Source organism: Nerophis lumbriciformis, linkage group LG29 (assembly GCF_033978685.3).
Source record: "Nerophis lumbriciformis linkage group LG29, RoL_Nlum_v2.1, whole genome shotgun sequence".
NCBI classification, from domain to species: Eukaryota; Metazoa; Chordata; class Actinopteri; order Syngnathiformes; family Syngnathidae; genus Nerophis; species Nerophis lumbriciformis.
The window spans coordinates 16,110,114-16,130,786 of NC_084576.2; the positions used below are offsets into that span (position 1 = coordinate 16,110,114).

General features: G+C 39.1%; 1 long non-coding RNA gene across 1 annotated transcript in view; it reads left to right on the forward strand.

The window, feature by feature from the left end:
* The first annotated feature begins 2,515 nt into the window (after nucleotides 1–2,515).
* The window catches only part of LOC133572151 (uncharacterized), a 52,129-nt gene continuing 33,971 nt past the window's right edge, over nucleotides 2,516–20,673 (forward strand). The window contains exon 1 of the long non-coding RNA XR_009810495.2: nucleotides 2,516–2,689. This is a non-coding gene — a long non-coding RNA (uncharacterized lncRNA). The remainder of the gene's footprint in view (nucleotides 2,690–20,673) is intronic.

The window sequence follows — 20,673 nt, forward strand, 5'->3', positions numbered from 1 at the left end:
GTCTTTATTCAATATTGACGTGTTTCTTGCTACTTTATGTTGCATATTTTTTTACATGAGATTTCCACTTCATTTTATCATTTATTATTACACCCAAAAATGTGTTTTATTTGACCCTTTCAGTGTCTACTCTGTCTATTTGTATTTGTGTTTGACTTTCTCTTCTACTGTTACCAAATAGCATCATTTTAGTTTTACTGCGATTCAAAGATAGTCTGTTTTTGTCAAACCATATTTTTAATTTGTTCATTTCTTCTGCTATTCAACACACATTAACACTTTCGGTTCCAGCTCGGCCTTTTCCGTCCCCAAGGTGCTATGGTGAATCGTAGAAATCAAACATACATTACCTGTAGTACAGTACAGTCGTACCTTGTTTTATTATGTGATACTTGCCTCTTAAAGGGGAACATTATCACCAGACCTATGTAAGCGTCAATATATACCTTGATGTTGCAGAAAAAAGACCATATATTTTTTTAACCGATTTCCGAACTCTAAATGGGTGAATTTTGGCGAATTAAACGCCTTTCTATTATTGTGACGTCACATCGGGAAGCAATCCGCCATTTTCTCACTTTCGTCGGTGTGTTGTCGGAGGGTGTAACAACACGAACAGGGACGGATTCAAGTTGCACCAGTGGCCCAAAGATGCGAAAGTGGCAAGAAATTGGACGAAATGTGTTCAAAATACGAGGCTGTGGGGAAAGCCGACGAAATGGTCAGTCGTTTGTTCCGCACACTTTACCGACGAAAGCTAAGCTACGACAGAGATGGCAAGAATGTGTGGATAACCTGCGACACTCAAAGCAGATGCTGACATCAACTCCAAAACTGGACAGACCAGCTTTCAGGAAAAGAGAGCGGATGAGGGTATGTCTACAGAATATATTAATTGATGAAAACTTTATTCATTACTTGCGGTTTTACGTAAATTATTATACATAAACTGTGTTTACCAATAATTTAGACAGCCCTGAAATGGGCTGTCTGCACTCTCAAAGTGCATGTTGTTTCCAAATGTATTTCATATGCTGTAAACCTAGTTCATAGTTGTTAGATTCCTTTAATGCCAAACAAACACATACCAATCGTTGGTTAGAAGGCGATCGCCGAATTCGTCCTCGCTTTCTCCCGTGTCGCTGGCTGTCGTGTCGTTTTCGTCGGTTTCGCTTGCATACGGTTCAAACCGATATGGCTCAATAGCTTCAGTTTCTTCTTCAATTTCGTTTTCGCTACCTGCCTCCACACTACAACCATCCGTTTCAATACATGCGTAATCTGTTGAATCGCCACTGAAATCCGAGTCTGAATCCGAGCTAATGTCGCTATATCTTGTTGTTCTATCCGCCATGTTTGTTTGTATTGGCATCACTGTGTGACGTCACAGGAAAATGGCCGGGTGTATATAACGATGGTTAAAATCAGGCACTTTGAAGCTTTTTTTAGGGATATTGCGTGATGGGTAAAATTTTGAAAAAAACTTTGAAAAATAAAATAAGCCACTGGGAACTGATTTTTAATGGTTTTAACCCTTCTGAAATTGTGATAATGTTCCCCTTTAAGATTCAGCAGGAGCCGTCTCTTGTGTTCTCTTTTTACCACCATAAATCGCACCTTCCTCGAGGCCAAATCCGAAGTGAAACTCAAAATATTAGTTTAATACGCAACGCGTCGTTTTATGTCACCAGGCCTCCAAAAACAGCAACAACAGCGAGTGATCCGGACCAGGAATTGTGACCTTTTTAACAGCAGAGGTTACGCTTTTTCCCCCCAGCCTTCGAATTGAAACAATAAAGACAAGCAGAGTCTTGGCGGCGAGTGAAAAGACTCTTTGGGGTCACTCAGAGTCTAAGCAGACTCACAAATACACAAAGACGGACACTTTTTGGCCGCGTTGCGAGTTGGCCGGCGCACTGTTTGCGGTGTGTCAGATGGATTGCAAGACAACAGCCAAGCAAAACTGGAAGAGCATATAAAGATATGATACATCGAAATACAAAAATCTGATAAACTGAACTGGGGTGACCTGTGGAATTGCTTTTAAAGTACTCTAACATATCATTAAGACTTGGTGATATCTATCTTCATATTTCTGTCTGTTTTTTTTTTAATGAGTTCACAAGGACTCGGCCAAAAGAAATAGTTTCAAATACAAAAATGTTAATATGTATCATTAGCCTCGGTGACTGACTTTAAGTTAAGTTCAGCGTGGACTTATTTCCCCTCAGTATTTTGTTGGACACAACTGAAAAATCTTGGCCCTGCGATGAGGTGGCGACTTGTCCAGGGTGTACCCCGCCTTCCGCCCGATTGTAGCTGAGATAGGCTCCAGCGCCCCCCGCGACCCCAAAGGGAATAAGCGGTAAAAAAATGGATGGATGGATGGATGGACAACTGAAAAATCCAATTGAAAGGAAATGCATCACACGTGACAAAACTCTCCTATATGATTGGTCACTGATAATGTAAACAGGAAGTATGTTTGCTACAAGGACCGACAGGTGAAATTAATTAATGAACATAACACGGAGCAAAATAACACAAATAATTATGATTCTAATCATTGTAATTCACGAATATATGGATACTATATCGAATAAACGACTCTTTTAAGAGGATGGAATCTCTCCTGTATGCGGTAAATCGAAGAGGTCCGATGCTAACCGCTAAAGTGAAGACTATTTTGGTAAGTTGACTGCTTTAAACTGGTTAGTACTTGTAGCTACGTCACTATTACAGCATTTCATGGTAAACTGTATTCATTGTTTGTAGTTGTGCTCTAAAAGGCGTTAAAAGTATGGTAGTGTGATTATATTATTATAATATCCTAAAAATCATGCACAAAGCACATATGCAACAATTCTACCAAACAACATTCAAAACAGATTTGTGAAAAGAGAAAATAATTATAATCTGAAAGGAACTGAAATCTTTAATACATATAGATTTAGAACAGATATGGAAATAATTATTTCAATCAGAGGTGTTAGTTTATGGAACAAACTTGACAGTGGAATAAAACAATGCAAATCTCTTCCTGTATTAAAAGTAAAGTAAAAATCATGATGATGAAAATATATGACTGAGTAGAATTATTTCTTCATTATTGGTTTATTTCTTATGAAATTAAAATATGGCTTTGTAGTCGGCAACTTTGAAAGTCAGTTGTATTTGTGAATATAGGGGGCAGATATTATAAGTTTCTGCTCCTTTTCATTCATATTTTACTTTAATATTATGTTGATGGATTTATTTTTATTTTATTCCTTTGTTTGATTTTTTATGAATTAATGGGGTCCAATTTTTAGGAACACTAATACAAAACCTCACAATAATGTCTGATTGAATGCTAAAAGCGTTATGACAGACCGCCTGAAAAAACGGAATGGAATTTTAAATTTTTTTACACCCAGAATGTACATGAAAATAAAGATTGTGGAGTTTACAATATTAACTATGAACGATACAACACTGAATATTGACAACATATGAACATCTCACCCCCTTTCAATCGACATATTTTACAATCAACGCAACAAAAATGCAACAAACAAAGCGAAATATGAACACGACGGGTAAAATAACCCTCACCTACAATTTGATATATCAGATATATCACTAAGCTTTAGAACTTTGTTGTAAAAATCTCCTTCCGCATCTGTCCCTGACACCCGCATTTTAGACTGTCCGCTCTGGAAACACCCTGTGGAAACGCTCCCCACACACACTGCTTGGTGCCTCGTCACTTAGATGACCATAGTAACTAGTATATCATGCAAAAGCGCAGATTCCAACCATTGAAATACTTCGTATAGTTCAAGACTTACGGTCATTTGAAAATATCACTGCACATCATAATGGCAGCTACGGTTTTGATGTTAAAGGTCTAAAAAATATTTGGGAATGTCCGGCGCGCCAGATTGAAATGCTTAAGGGGCCTCATGCGGCCCCCGAGCCTTAGTGTGCCCAGGTCTGGTATAAAGGAAGGTAAAATTGTTTTATAAATATCCCCGCAATGCATCCATGGTTTGATTTCCAATTTGCAGGACTTATGCAGATCCCAAATACACAAAAACAGGTACCAATTGCTTAGGTTCTGCCACGTGACTCCTTCCCCAAAGTGAAAAAAAATGGTGGTCAAACAAGCCAAGATGGCTGTTGATACCATCAAAAAATCAAACTGTGCAATGGAATAGATCCCTATAGTTTATCAAAAAAAGATTTGTCGAGGGATATCCGTCAGTGGAGTTCCCAGACATGTCGAACTATCTGGTGCTCCAGACATCATTCTACATGACAAAACAGATGGAAACTTGGCATGGAGGTCTCCAACATCTTTGTGAGTGGCTGTGTCAAGGAAATATCAAAACTAAATCATGTATCGTTTTGGATTGGGTAAGGCTGCATTTCATGATTTAACTCCGCGTCTACAGCCATGTTTGTTGCTTTGTTGTTGTTGCACGCGCCGTTTATGAGTATGTGTGATTTCCCGTCTTTATCAAAATGTAACTGTAAATGTCAACATTGTGTATGTGCTGAAAGATTCATTTATGATTGCTGCCTTTGGTAAAAGCTTAACTCTTTTAGGTTTTGCTCACATTTGATTTATTTTATTTTCGACTCACCGAGTTGGTGGTTTATGAAACACTTGTAGCAAAAATGCGTTTTAAGAAATCCAAAACAAGCTAAATTACAAATAATATCAAGATAATACTTAAATGGGAAACACTAAACGTTAAAAGTATATCAAACAAACCTTTAACGAAGTGGTCACTGCAAATATGTGCGTTCATCAACTTTGCTCCCTCGTACTGGAGTGCGTGTCACTTTTCCCGTTGTCGTCCATAAAATCTTGCACTCTTTCGCCCTTCTTGATTACTTCTCGAAGAACTCTGAAAAAACGTTTATCCTTTTTGCATTTTGAACGGTTCGTACAGCCGAAAACAACTCAGGCATAGGGCATTTTTCTTCGAGAAAGGTTAAATGGCGCAGAGTACCCATTGAGAACAGACGCTAGCTTGATTGACCACCACGCGTATTTAATGAGCCAGACGTGAGCCGGACGTGACGTCATGTAAATCCAAGCAATAGGCAAGAAAAGTTGGTTTTGCATAAAAGGGCCCCTTGAAATAGCAGCCAAATGCCACTGGCCCATATAGCGCAACCCCTTAATTATACACAACCAGTACGATATCATATGAAAAGACAAGAAGAAATATAAAGATGCTCAAATGTAGAAAAATTTGACAAATCATTTATTCTTCTTAAGCCTTCAGACAAATTCAGTAGTAAATGTGCAAGAAATGGTTTTCGAAATCGAAAACAGTTTCGATTTCTGTCAGTCAGCTATTCCGTAGGCTGGTTGAGATAAGCAGATTTTATGTACGACTGTAATTTGGGACCTATATTGCTATACAGTGACAATTAGGGCTGTGAATCTTTGGACAGCACACGATTTGTTTGGATTCTTAGTGGTAACGATTGAGTATAAGTATATACAGTATACCGTATTTTTTGGACTATAAGGCCCACTTAAAATCCTTTCATTTTCTCAAAACTCGACAGTGCGCCTTATAACCCGGTGCGCCTAATGTACGTAATAATTTTGGTTGTGCTTACCAACCGCAAAGCTATTTTATTTGGTACATGGTGAAATGATAAGTGTGACCAGTAGATGGCAGTCACATATAAGTGATACGTGTAGACTGCAATATGATGGCAGTCACAGATAAGAGATACGTGTAGACTGCAATATTACTTAAGTAAACAACACAAAAATGTTATATGTTCCATTGAAGACATATATTATTACACACGGCGCTCAAAAATGTATCAAAATGTTTTAGTACGACTTTGGTAAGGTATGCAGTCGCACTGCTTGATGTATTGTACTGTGCTTCAACATACGAGTATTCTTATGGTGTGTGTGTATAAGGTAAGACATTATCTGGCGTTTTGTTTCGCAATATTATGCAAAAGCAACTTTTCTTACCTTCTGGTACCTGCTGATGTGTATTTGGGATCTGCATAAGTCCTGAAAATTTGCGCGTGTCCTCCTTTGTAGTCTGTGACGATGCCGTAGTCGATAAGCTTCTTCTTTTCCTCTATCTTCTTGTTATGGGAAGTTCATCCTCCGCTGTTGCCATTTCTAATATAAAGTAGCGTAAAGTTCTTACGTATATCTGTCAGTAAACTCGCCATGGAAGCGCTAAAACATACCGGTGTAGTGAGTTTATATTATTTACCCAAGGAACTTTAGTTATTAGAAGTTCAGGTCGGACTGTTTTTTAGGGGACACATTTCCGGCATTGTTGTTGCACTAGTGAGCCACGGATGAGGAGATGCTGCTCCGTTATTGATTGAAGTAAAGTTTGAATGTCATTAAAACAGTTATCTCCATCTTTTGACACTTCTTCCACTGCCGTCCTTGCACGCTACACCGCTACAACAAAGATGACGGGGAGAAGACGCTGTCGAAGGTGAGCCACGTAAATAAGACCGCCCACAAAACGGCGCATCCGGAAGCGACTGTCAGAAAGCGATGATCTGTAAAACATCATCACCAAAGAACCACCATTACATGTTATGTAGACCAGTGTTTTTCAACCTTTTTTGAGCCAAGGCACATTTTTTGCGTTGAAAAATTCCGGAGGCACACCATCAGCAGAAATCATAAAAAACGAAACTTAGTTGACAATAAAAAGTCGTTGTCGCAATTGTTGGATATGACTTTAAACCATAACCAAGCATCACTATATCGCTTGTCTCAAAGTAGGTGTACTGTCACCACCTGTCACATCACACCCTTATTTATTTGGACTTTTTTGCTGTTTTCCTGTGTGTAGTGTTTTAGTTCTTGTCTTGTGCAGTTTCATGTATTCCTTTGAGCGATGTTTCTCGCATCTACTTTGTTTTTATCCTTCTTTGTGGGGACAGTGTCGATTGTCATGTCATGTTCGGATGTACATTGTGGACGCCGTCTTTGCTCCACAGTAAGTCTTTGCTGTCGTCCAGCATTCTGTTTTTGTTGACTTTGTAGCCAGTTCAGTTTTAGTTTCGTTCTGCATAGCCTTCCCTAAGCTTCAATGCCTTTTCTTAGGGGCACTTACCTTTTGTTTACTTTTTGTTTAAGCATTAAATACCTTTTTACCTGCACGCTGCCTCCCGCTGTTTCCGACATCTACAAAGCAATTAGCTACCGGCCGCCACCTACTGATATGGAAGAGTATTACACGGTTACTCTGCCGAGCTCTAGACAGCACCGACACTTAACAACAACACATCATTTGCAGAATATAGTTACTGGTTTGCAAAAAATATTTTTTGCCCCAAATAGGTGAAATTAGATCATCTCCCACGGCACACCGAACTGTATCTCACGGCACACTAGTGTGCCGTGGCACAGTGGTTGAAAAACACTGATGTAGACCACAAAGAAGAGTTTTCCATTTAGAAAAAAAATTAAATAATATGACCCCCTTTAATGCGCTGTATAATAATAATAATATATATATAATATATGTAATATATAATATATAATATATAATAATAATATATAATAATATATAATAATTTTGTATGAAAATAGACCTGACTCGACCCGCTCATCGGCAGTGCGCCTTATAATCCGGTGCGCCCTATGGTCCGGAAAATACAGCAAGTATCCCACATTTCTCTTTTCTAAAGTAAATCTATACAGCAGATATGGACACCTACATCAGCAATATGATGTGCCCGAGTACCTGGACAGAACGGATTATATTTTTTATGAATCGATTAAAAATCGTTACATATAAGAATCGCCATTAATTAAAAAAAAATGTTTTTTTGTTGACACCCCTCGTGACAATCGCAATCTAATCTAACTGTGAAGTTGTCCACCCTCCTAACTCATGGTGCGTTTTGTGACTTTTAATACAAAACCCCTTGTGTTACCTCCTCTGTCCTTAAATAACTGGGTGATTAGTTAAAGCTTGCGTGTCACATTTTTGGAGTCGCCGGTGTTTTTCCTCTTTTCCCTTCGCTGGTATGACTTCATATTGTGAAACTGCGGCGGCTCGTCCACAAACATCGGTGATGAAAAGCAGCGGAGGCCTGACAGCTCTTGAGTGAATTTCCACAAGGTCTCTCTCCTCTTCGACTAATTTCCCGTTTGGCGTCCGACTCAACGTCGCGAGCCTATATGCTCCCTGCCGCCTTATTTCCTCGGATCACAGTAAAAGAAACTACATTTTTCCTGCTCAAACTGATGCAACCTCCTTTTCTGTTTGCGTGATAAAGATGCACTAAGTCCGCAGGGTAGATGCTCCACCCAATCAGCTGCACTACACGCATGAGGTCACTGACCCCCAGAAAGATGTGGCGGAGGTCCGCCCCTGTGATGTCACCCTCTTGGAAGGTGGAAGAAATGAAGGATCAAGCAGAGATGAAGTACATGGGAGCTTTGGAAGCACTTTTCCATCCATTTTGTTGTTGTTCTTGGACCACTCCATAGTCCACTGCAGGGTGTCACCCACGCACAAGTAGACATTTCCATCACCATATAGAAAGAAATCCACTCCCACAGAGATATGTGGAGTTATTAGTGAATGCTAGTATTGGTCTAGTCCAGTAGTCCTCAACCAGTTCCTGTCAAACCTCTGACAGGCTCGTGGATAAGAATGAGAGAATGAAACAGGTGCGCTCCAGACCTCTCAGTGAGCTCATGCTATTGTCATGTAGTGATTTATTAAACAGAAAACCAAAAATTAAAAATGATCCACCCCGGGCAGGGAATACCTCACCTTTTGTGGCAGCGTGAGATTGATTGAGTAAATACATGATACGAAAAATACTCTTTGTCTTATTGCACAGGAATTCTTTACGCCTCTGTGATGAATTGAAGGCTTTGTCATGAAAAAATAGAATATGAATACATTAACTGTTACCTGGGTTGCCAACTCCCTGAACAAAACAAAATAAGGGACACCTTTCAGGGCTGGTCAACCTAGTTTATTTTACTTTAAAGGGGAACATTATCACCAGACCTATGTAAGCGTCAATATATACCTTGATGCTGCAGAAAAAAGACCATATATTTTTTTAACAGATTTCCGAACTCTAAATGGGTGAATTTTGGCGAATTAAACGCCTTTCTAATATTCGCTCTCGGAGCGATGACGTCACAACGTGACGTCGCATCGGGAAGCAATCCGCCATTTTCTCAAACACCAATTCAAATCAGCTCTGTTATTTTCCGTTTTTTCGACTGTTTTCCGTACCTTGGAGACATCATGCCTCGTCGGTGTGTTGTCGGAGGGTGTAACAACACGAACAGGGACGGATTCAAGTTGCACCAGTGGCCCAAAGATGAGAAAGTGGCAAGAAATTGGACGTTTGTTCCGCACACTTTACCGACGAAAGCTATGCTACGACAGAGATGGCAAGAATGTGTGGATATCCTGCGACACTCAAAGCAGATGCATTTCCAGCGATAAAGTCAAAGAAATCTGCCGCCAGACCCCCATTGAATCTGCCGGAGTGTGTGAGCAATTCAGGGACAAAGGACCTCGGTAGCACGGCAAGCAATGGCGGCAGTTTGTTCCCGCAGACGAGCGAGCTAAACCCCCCTGGATGTCTTGGCTCACACTGTCCCGAAGATGATTAAGAGAAGAATATCGACCCTAGCTTCCCTGGCCTGCTGACATGAGGGTATGTCTCCAGAATATATTAATTGATGAAAATTGGGCTGTCTGCACTCTCAAAGTGCATGTTGTTGCCAAATGTATTTCATATGCTGTAAACCTAGTTCATAGTTGTTAATTTCCTTTAATGCCAAACAAACACACACCAATCGTTGGTCAGAAGGCGATCGCCGAATTCGTCCTCGCTTTCTCCCGTGTCGCTGGCTGTCGTGTCGTTTTCGTCGGTTTCGCTTGCATACGGTTCAAACCGATATGGCTCAATAGCTTCAGTTTCTTCTTCAATTTCATTTTCGCTACCTGCCTCCACACTACAACCATCCGTTTCAATACATTCGTAATCTGTTGAATCGCTTAAGCCGCTGAAATCCGAGTCTGAATCCGAGCTAATGTCGCTATAGCTTGCTGTTCTTTCCGCCATGTTTGTTTGTGTTGGCTTCACTATGTGACGTCACAGGAAAATGGACTGGTGGTTAAAATCAGGCACTTTGAAGCTTTTTTTTAGGGATATTGCGTGATGGGTAAAATTTTGAATTTTTTTTCGAAAAATATAATAAGCCACTGGGAACTGATTTTTAATGGTTTTAACAATTCTGAAATTGTGATAATGTTCCCCTTTAATTACTTACTTAATCCTCTTCATCCCAGATTGGAAATAAGGCTTCAAGGACTTGACACCATTCATCTCGGTCTTTTGCTGTTCTCTGTGCCTCGCTCCTCGCTTCATCTCTTTCAGCTCCCTTTCAACTGTTCTCCAACCAGTTTTCCAAGTGGCGCCCATCTTAGGCCCTGTTTACATTAAGCCGGATAACTCCTGAAATGAATAATTATTTAGCCTAAGCCCCGTTTCAGCCACACTACACTATCGTTTAAGGCAGTGTTTTTCAACCTTTAGTGTACCTTGAGATACAGGAGATTATGTAGTTTCACCTACTTGGGTTAAAAATATTTTTTGCAAACCAGTAATTATAATCCGCAAATAGTGTGCCGTTGTTGAGTGTCGGTGCTGTCTAGAGCTCGGCAGATTAACCATGTTATTCTCCTCAATATCAGTCGGTGGAAGCTGGTAGCTAATTGTTTTGTGGATGTCGGGAACACGTCGTGTGAGTAGGGATGTAACGGTACGTGTATTTGTATTGAACCGTTTCGGTATGGGGGTTCCGGTTCGGTTCGGAGGTGTACCGAACGAGTTTCCACACGGACATATTAAGTAGCGTAACGCGCGTTGTGTAAACAATGCACACCGAGGCACAACACACGGCATGCTAGCAGCTAACGGGCTACGATAGACTGACCATACGTCCTCTTTCACCGGACATGTCCTCTTTTGCGGCGCTGTCAGGGCGGAGTTTCTTAAAGGGGAACATTATCACAATTTCAGAAGGGTTAAAACCATTAAAAATCAGTTCCCAGTGGCTTATTTTATTTTTCGAAGTTTTTTTCAAAATTTTACCCTTCACGCAATATCCCTAAAAAAAGCTTCAAAGTGCCTAATTTTAACCGTCGTTATATACACCCGTCCATTTTCCTGCGACGTCACATAGTGATGCCATCACAAACAAACATGGCGGATAGAACAGCAAGGTATAGCGACATTAGCTCGGATTCAGACTCGGATTTCAGCGGCTTAAGCGAAATTGAAGAAGAAACTGAAGCTATTGAGCCATATCGGTTTGAACCGTATGCAAGCAAAACCGACGAAAACGACACGACAGCCAGCGACACGGGAGAAAGCGAGGACGAATTCGGCGATCGCCTTCTAACCAACGATTGGTATGTGTTTGTTTTTAAGTGTTGTAATGTTTTTAAGCTAAATTATTGGTAAACACAGTTAATGTATAATAATTTACGTAAAACCGTGAGTAATGAATAAAGTTTTCATCAATGATTCTGTAGACATACCCTCATCCGCTCTCTTTTCCTGAAAGCTGATCTGTCTAGTTTTGGAGTTGATGTCAGCAGGCCAGGGAAGCTAGGGTCGATATTCTTCTCTTGATCATCTTCGGTGGCATAAGGGACGGTAGAAGCGGTGTGAGCCAAGACATCCAGGGGGTTTAGCTCGCTCGTCTGCGGGAACAAACTGCCGCGATTGCTTGCCGTGCTACCGAGGTCCTGTGTCCCTGAATAGCTCACACACTCCGGCAGATTCAATGGGGGTCTGGCGGCAGATTTCTTTGACTTTATCGTTGGAAATGCATCTGCTTTGAGTGTCGCAGGATATCCACACATTATTGGTCGGTAAAGTGTGCGGAACAAACGACTGACCATTTTCGTCGGCTTTCCCCACACCCTCGTATTTTGAACAAATTTCGTCCAATTTCTTGCCACTTTCGCAACTTTGGGCCACTGGTGCAACTTGAATCTGTCCCTGTTCGTGTTGTTACACTCTCCTCCTCCGACAACACACCGACGAGGCATGATGTCTCCAAGGTACGGAAAACAGTCGAAAAAACGGAAAATAACAGAGCTGATTTGATTCGGTGTTTGTAATGTGTTTGAGAAAACGGCGGATTGCTTCCCGATGTGACGTCACAACGTCATCGCTCCGAGAGCGAATAATAGAAAGGCGTTTAATTCGCCAAAATTCACCCATTTAGAGTTTGGAAATCGGTTAAAAAAATATATGGTCTTTTTTCTGCAACATCAAGATATATATTGACGCTTACATAGGTCTGGTGATAATGTTCCCCTTTAAATGCCTCAAATGTCCGGCATTTTGAGTTAGGGTTGCGTGTATTTTCAATGTACGTTCAGGGTAAGGAAGGGGTTAAAAACAAAACAAATTGTGCGTAATCAGGTAACATACTGTTACCTGATTGGCTCTTAGCGTGTCACTCCCACTGATCAGTGATCACTTCCTGTATTGCTCGGTTACCAGACACCGAGTGCCTTTGTTCACGCAACCAATCTTGCCTCGTTACTTCCGTTTTTTTCCGACGAGGAAGAAGAAAAAAAAAGTGCCAACTTTTTATCAAACACATTTTTTATTGACATCGATTACGTGTCCTTTGCGATATATACTGATATCGTTTTATTGCTCAGCCCGAGTCAAACCTGAATTTAATTACATGTTTTGGAATAAAACGAATACTGCAGATGAAAACCCCCCAAAATGTTCTAGTGCAAAACAACAACATTTACACAATTAAAACATAACATTGTTAACTTCCCTTTTATGAGCCTGCTGTCTATGCCTAACTTGACCAATAAACTGTTTTTGCGCGCCATCAAGGACTGTGACCACATTTGGAGAGTGAAATATATTTTAATTAATGACAGGGCAGGAAGGAACTTAGTATGGATGTATTTAGTCATTTGGAGGCCCGAGGCAAATCTAGTCATGTGACAAAAACAACATGGTGACAAGTATGGCATTGAGTATCACTGATCCCAGCACTTTCACTGCAATAAATAGAAAGTTCAGAACATTAAATAACATAATAAAGTGTAAGTCATTTTCCGGAGATCATTATATTGTCCGCGAATAGACTGGATGTGACACGTAGCGCTATTATTGTAAAGGCCGGAAGAGTGTGTGACTGGTGGGAAAAAGAGAGCTCTGGATTGTTCTTGCCGTGTTTGAACAATATGAGATCGTTGACTTTAAAAAACTGCCTCTCAAGTTCCTACCTTCCTTCTAGTCTTACCAAAACCTAATTTACCATTTAGAGCGCTTTATAATACTGACATACATGCTTGTACTGTATATACGGTGCATCTGGAAAGTATTCGCAACGCTTCACTGTTTCCACATTTTATTATGTTACAGCTTTATTCTGTAAACGAATAAAAACAAGAACAAAATTGTTAACACACGTCCTCTTTGCTGCGGTAGACAACGAGGCACGTATACAACCAACATGAAGCGCCGTATGCAGGCTGATCATTCGGACATCTACGGTGAGTAATGTTTCGAAATGACTCATACTGTACTGAATGACTGTTACTGTTAAAGACGGTAGAGCAGGAGCAAGACAGCTTACTCTATCACTACTTTTGGTGTACACCATGGGCGAGATTGTCCACAAGATATCTGTACAGTGTACTTTGTTCAATATCCTCGGCACACTGTTCAGCTATTAATTGCTCAACTTAACATCCCGAAAGACCAGAGTGTCATTTTTCAAGCCAACACATAAAAAAGACAGTACATGTATATATTGTATATAAAGGGACAAGCGGTAGAAAATGGATAGATGGATGGATGCAGTGATGTGCAGTCACTAGAGGCAGGTGAGGCGGGGCCTCACATGCCATCATGGGAAAAAAAAATGTAAAAATAATTTTTTTTAATTAAATTGTTATATGTATCCAGTGATTATACTATAAAGTTATTTTCCATTTAACTTCACCAGTTTTAGATTATTTTTATTTAAAATCGCTGAATTTTCACATTTGCCGTTCAAATACTGAGACGAGACGGTGCGGTGAACAGCAGCAAGGTTGAGGCACGTCACTGCGTTGCGCCTCAACATCGGCTAACTGCTGGCCTGCTGTGCAGTGAGACCGTATTGCTATATAAACTATATTATACATTTCCATAGTTTAGTTAGCTGAGGTATATAATGTACAGTGTATTTTGTCAACAACAGTATGTGTGTAACGTATTTCTTGTGTTGAGCGATCATAAAACGGCTGCAAAAGACGCACTGGCTGAGGCTCGCAGTAATCCTGCCTCCTGCACTTCCGCCGTAGAATACAACCCCTGACGGGAGTGTTGTATCAACTAAAGCCCACACTTAAACTTTCCACGTGCAAGATTGAATCTATTTAAAAAAGTTATTTCATAAGAAGCCAAAAAGTGCAAAAACAGTAATGTTCGTGTTGGAGGAGTTGTGAATGACTGCAGGGCCACAACATTAGGTACACCTGCAGACTGCAGGTGTACCTAATTCACAACTCCTCCAACACGAACATTATTGTTTTTGCACTTTTTGGCTTCTTATTAAATAACTTTTGTAACCTAATTTTATGGGCTTTCCTCTTTGTGATGTTAAGTTCCTGTTATGCGCTGTTATACAGTATATGCCTTGAGCTCTTATTTTGAAGGCGCTAAGAGCGGAAGTGTTGACACGTTGGAGTGGAGCGGAGGTTTTTGAAAGAAGGTAAATAAAGTGGTCCTCGTGTAAACTAGAGCCTCCGTGTTTGTTATTTTGTAGTTTCATACAGTATAGGCGACATTTATAAACTCTCGGTTACACTTTTTTAAATAGATTCAATCTTGCACGTGGAAAGTTTAAGTGAGGGCTTTAGTTGATATAACACTCCCGTCAGGGGTGCATTAATCCAGCACAACAGCGGCGCATGGACTTCATTTATAAGTAAAGGTAAGACCATAATAACGTTTTTTTTATTAAATGTGCTTTTTTGTGTGCTACAGTTTGTATGTGTAAAGTTAAAGTTAAGTTAAAGTACCAATGATTGTCACACACACACTAGGTGTAATGAAATTTGTCCTCTGCATTTGACCCATCCCCTTGATCACCCCCTGGGAGGTGAGGGGAGCAGTGGGCAGCAGCGGCGCCGCGCCCGGGAATAATTTTTGGTGATTTAACCCCCAATTCCAACCCTTGATGCTGAGTGCCAAGCAGGGAAGAATGCTGGTATGAGCTTTTAAACATAACCCGTTAACTGCTGCCAATCAAATGGTGAATAAGATATTCTTTAGGGTTCATATGTTTATAAATCTGACTGTGATGAAGTCAGTGCCTCACCAGCCATCAACCTCACCGCACGTCACTGATATGTACTATATATATATATATATATATATATATATATATATATATATATATATATATATATATATATATATATATATATACACATCCATCCATCCATCCATCTTCTTCCGCTTATCCGAGGTTGGGTCGCGGGGGCAGCAGCCTAAGCAGGGAAGCCCAGACTTCCCTCTCCCCCCTATATATATATATATATATATATATATATATATATATATATATATATATATATATATATATATACTGTATATCAGCATTTGCGTATATATATATATATATATATATATATATATATATATATATATATATTATATATATACTGTATATGTATATACACATACATATACATACAGTATGTATATGTATATATATATATATATATATATATATATATATACACATTCTAGATTTTTAACACTGGTTGCTGTATTTAAATGGGACAGTGGCCAAGATGCCAGTTATTATGCACACTCAGTGTAGTTATAGTCACAATATAGAATAAAACTAGTCTGTATCTTCATATGACAATTCCAGTCGTACATTTTTCAACATTTGAATACAATGCTTAATTTCTGCTAAAATAATAACACACAATAAGGTTAGTGTGAAATGTAGTTATTGATATATTCACGGAGTACAAATCTTGTTGTGAATTTAGTTTTTGAGATGCTCTGCAATGCCCTTAATAAGAATGGTTTCAAATGTGTTATCTTTATACTTCATATTTTATGCAACAAAATTACTCTAATTTTAGTCGACTAAAACGTTGAGGAAATTGGTCGACTAAAACTAAATAAATTTAGATGACTAAAAAAATGACTAAAATATATTTTCGCAAAAAGACTATGACTAAAACTGAATTCAAAACTGCTGTCAAAATTAACATTGGTATGAGCAGTGTTAAGAAGCGCAGTAACGATGCATACACTTTACATGCTAGTACATTTGTGTCACGGCTTGTCACACCACACCGTGCCTTATTTTTAGTTTTTTTGCAAATTTTCTGGGTGTAGTTTTAGTTCCTGTCTTGTGCTCTTATTTTGTGGTTTTTCACTTCCTGTTTTCCCCTTTTCCTGCAGCAGCTTTACGCCTGCCTTGGAGCACTGTTTTCTGTTTGTGATTTGCACTATATAAGTTGAGCTTGTGACGCCATTTGGGTGTCGGGACTTTATTCACTAGTCAGTATTGACGATTCCTTCCTTGCTGAGCTCAAGTACGCACATACTTTGTGGACGCCGTCTGCTCCACATTAGTGTTTTTGCTGTGTTCCAGCATTTTGTTTTGTTTCGCCTTTGGTTGCGTTTGTTCAATCAATAAATACCCTTTTTACTGCACGCTGCCTCCTCGTTCGTCTGCATTTTAAAATCACTACAACCTTCGTCGTCGCACTCGACGCGTAGCCTGACAATTTGGATGCTATTTAGAGCATCGACTTGCTAAAGTTTTCCGGTTTTCTTAAAAAGGATGTAACGAGTGAACCAGTTAGTATGAATTGTTGTAGCAGTCCGGTGACGGCGTTGTTATTGGCATTTAGGACAACATTTCAAGGTAGCTCGCTAGCCTGCAAGAGTGTCATGTTTATATAAGCGACCACAGAAAATCATGACATGTAATCATGCTCTTTTCCTCTGCGGACAAAATCCAGATGTCAGCGGTGGCGAGATGGCTCTGGACACGGCGCGAAAAGCATATGAGGTGTGCTACCATACTGGTTTCTCAGCTGGAAAATGCAGGAATGTGCACGACTGGTCTAGCTAACAGCTAAACATTTGCCGTGCTTAACAAACAGTAAATGTAGTCGTATTTATAAACCATTCCTTATGTCGTTAGGCTAATGTAGTTAGCTTGGGGTGAATCAGTTCATGTTCACGTATGTGTTGTTTAGGAGCCTGCTGGGAATGGAATGCAGCATGGACTTCAGGGAAAGATCATTAAAAAGGCAACTTTATGATTCCTAATGAGGAATTTGTAGGTATGTGTGTATATGTTAGCATTGACTGCTGTGGTGTTACGACACAGGCGGCTGTGTCAGTCCCAAACATGTGCAATTAACAGCTGAAACAAGACATACGGAGACGATAAAAATAGAGACATCAGCACAATGTTCGGTGTGTCCTCCCACAGCATGAACAGACATCAGCCTAAAACGCGGGGGTCAAACTCAAGGCCTGGACATTAATAAAGCACTTCATCTTTCTTACTAAACATAGTCATTATTTCAGTTTTGACAGAAAAAAATGCACTTATTTTTGCGTGTCTTTTAAACTTGAGAACAATCTGGCCATGCAAAAGAAACCATCCATCCATCCATCTTCTTATGCTTATCTGAAGTTAGGTCGTGGGGGCAGCAGCCTAAGCAAAACATGCAAAACAACATTATATTAAAAACAGGGGTGTCCAAAGTGCAGCCCGCAGCTCCAGTTTTGTTGGCCCGAAGGATGTTGTGTTGATTAAAAAATGTAAAGTTAAAATGTAAAAAAAGAAATACATTGTGATGTAATGCGAAATAAAGCTAAAGATGCGATGCTAATAACTCAGGCGTGTCCACGGAGGGTCACACCCTAAAAAGTTTGCAGGGGCAAATTTTATTTATTTATTTTTTTGTGAAAAGAAAAAGTTAAAAAAGGACATTTTATGTCCAGTGTTTAAAGACAAGGGTCAGCTTTGTATAGTGGCGGGCCGTGTGTTTCTCACCTAGGCCTTCAGTGATGTCCTATTTAACCTGTCAAAATACCATAATTGATGTCACCACATGGACACGGCTGGAGATACTATACAGAAACACACTTGCACACTACTGGTCATTGAAGCCCCTCAACAGTGTTCAAAACGGTCTATTTGTCGGCACATTCAATAAACCCCTTCAGCAATTAAAACATATCTTACGTGGTACTGTCAAAATTAAAATAAATGTATAAAACAAATGCAACATGAAAAATTAAAAATATATATATTTGAACTCACAGGACCCATTTGACGCCGTATAAGCCAGAAGTACATTCGTAATTGGTTGATTTGTGTGAAAGTGGCGGACAAACCATTCCACCGCCGGCGTTGTGCCAAAATGTGATTGTCTGCCAAAAAAGTATTTCCTTCGCGGGAGTGCGCACCGCTCGCTAAACCTGCATTGCTTGGTTTCGTCTGTCCACAGCGGATTACTAGGTGTAAGACAAACACTTTATCTTCGTGGTTATTGTACCGGTGAGTTTTCTGTGGCTTTCTATGGCTCGTATGACTCCGGTGCCACTTCCTGTTTTCGCAAGTTGTGATTGGATACTCACTTGGGACTCCCAAGTGAGTATCCAATCATCGGACGTGTAAATGTCAGGGCCAGCTAGAAGGCCTTACTGACAATAACTCGTGATCTGATTGGCTATCACAACTGTCTATCAACTGTATGTGTCCGTTCACTTACAGTGCACAGACGCCCGCATTGTTGATTCTGAAGGCCCCGGGCAGATTTGGTACAGCATGGCAACATAAGCGAGCTGAATTCTGATTGGATAAAAACTCTAACCTAAAAACAACCGCACTGGAAGGAGCATAATATGACATGAAGAGAATATGAATAATTTTAGATATTTAAGGAAATTAAATTAAAAGAATACTTGTATCTTTAATTATGATCATGATTTCTGGTTATGTTAGGCCAGCAGAGAAGGCCTTGCTGGCCCTGACGGCACATCACTGGCTTTGTGTTATAAGTGACAAAGTATTTCAAAATGTCATCTTTTTTTCATTACATTACTTTTTTTGCTTTAATATTTACTGTTGTTGTTTTTTACCTGTGTAATAATTAATAATAGTACACTTTGTCACTTATAACACAAAGCTGACATTAAGTTGTGTCTTTAAAACACGGAATATATATTGTCTGTTTTAGCATTTTTATTTTTTTTTCACAAAATAAATATCAAAATGGCCCCCGCATACTTTGACTTTTTAATATGTGGCCCTTGTTGGAAAAAGTTGCGACATCCCTGGCCTAAAACATACAAAAGCATCTATACATTTGACTGTGTTCATCAGTTAGATGCAACGCAACATATTTTTTATATATTAAAAAAATCTGTTTACCACCTTCTAAATAAATTTTTCAACAGTATGAAACAAAGCCCTATAGACATGAAATAACACACTCTTCTAATCCAATATAGTAATGCTGGATGACGCTGAGCCAATTAGTGGCCACGATACGGAACAACATGCTCTGACCAAATTGCTTTTGATTCATTATTATTTTTGAGGTTTTTTATAAATATCTCACAAAAATTCTCAGGGATCCAAAAAACGTCCCCAGTCATATAAGTATTAAAAATAAGTCATACATGTTTTGTTACTTTCAACTAGTGTTGTCCCGATACCAATATTTTGGTACCGGTACCAAAATGTATTTCGGTACTTTTCTAAATAAAGGGGACCACAAAAAATGTCATTATTGGCTTTATTTTAACAAAAAATGTTGCGGTACATTAAACATATGTTTATTATTGCAAGTTTGTCCCTAAATAAAATAGTGAACCAGCAAGACAACTTGCCTTTTAGTAGCAAGTAAACAAACAAAGGCTCCTAATTTAGCTGTTGACATATGCAGTAACATATTGTGTCATTTATCATTCTATTATTTTGTCAACATTATGAGGCACAAACTGTAAAAATGTATTATTAATCTACTTGTTCATTTACTGTTAATATCTGCTTACTTTCTCTTTTAACATGTTCTATCTATACGTCTGTTAAAATCATACTTGCCAACCTTGAGACCTCCGATTTCGGGAGGTGGGATGCGGGGGGCGTGGTGTATATATATATATATATATATATATATATATATATATATATATATATATATATATATATATATATATATATATATATATATATATATATATATATATATATATATATATATATATATATATATTTATGTATGTATGAAATACTTGACTTGGTGAGTTCTAGCTGTCAATATACTCCTCCCCTCTTAACCACGCCCCCAACCACGCCCCGCCCCACCCCTGAAAATATGCAAACAAAACTGTGTTTAGATCATTGATACTTCAAACTTGCATAAATAAATCTTAAGGAATATAACATAACTTGGCTTCTGAGAGCTTCAAAATGAATAAAATGCTAAAATTGTTGATAAACAAGCAATTATTTTAATAATTAAATATGGTCATTTTAAATGAATTATGATCATTTAAAATTAATTATTTCAAATATGTTTATTTTAATGTATAATTCTA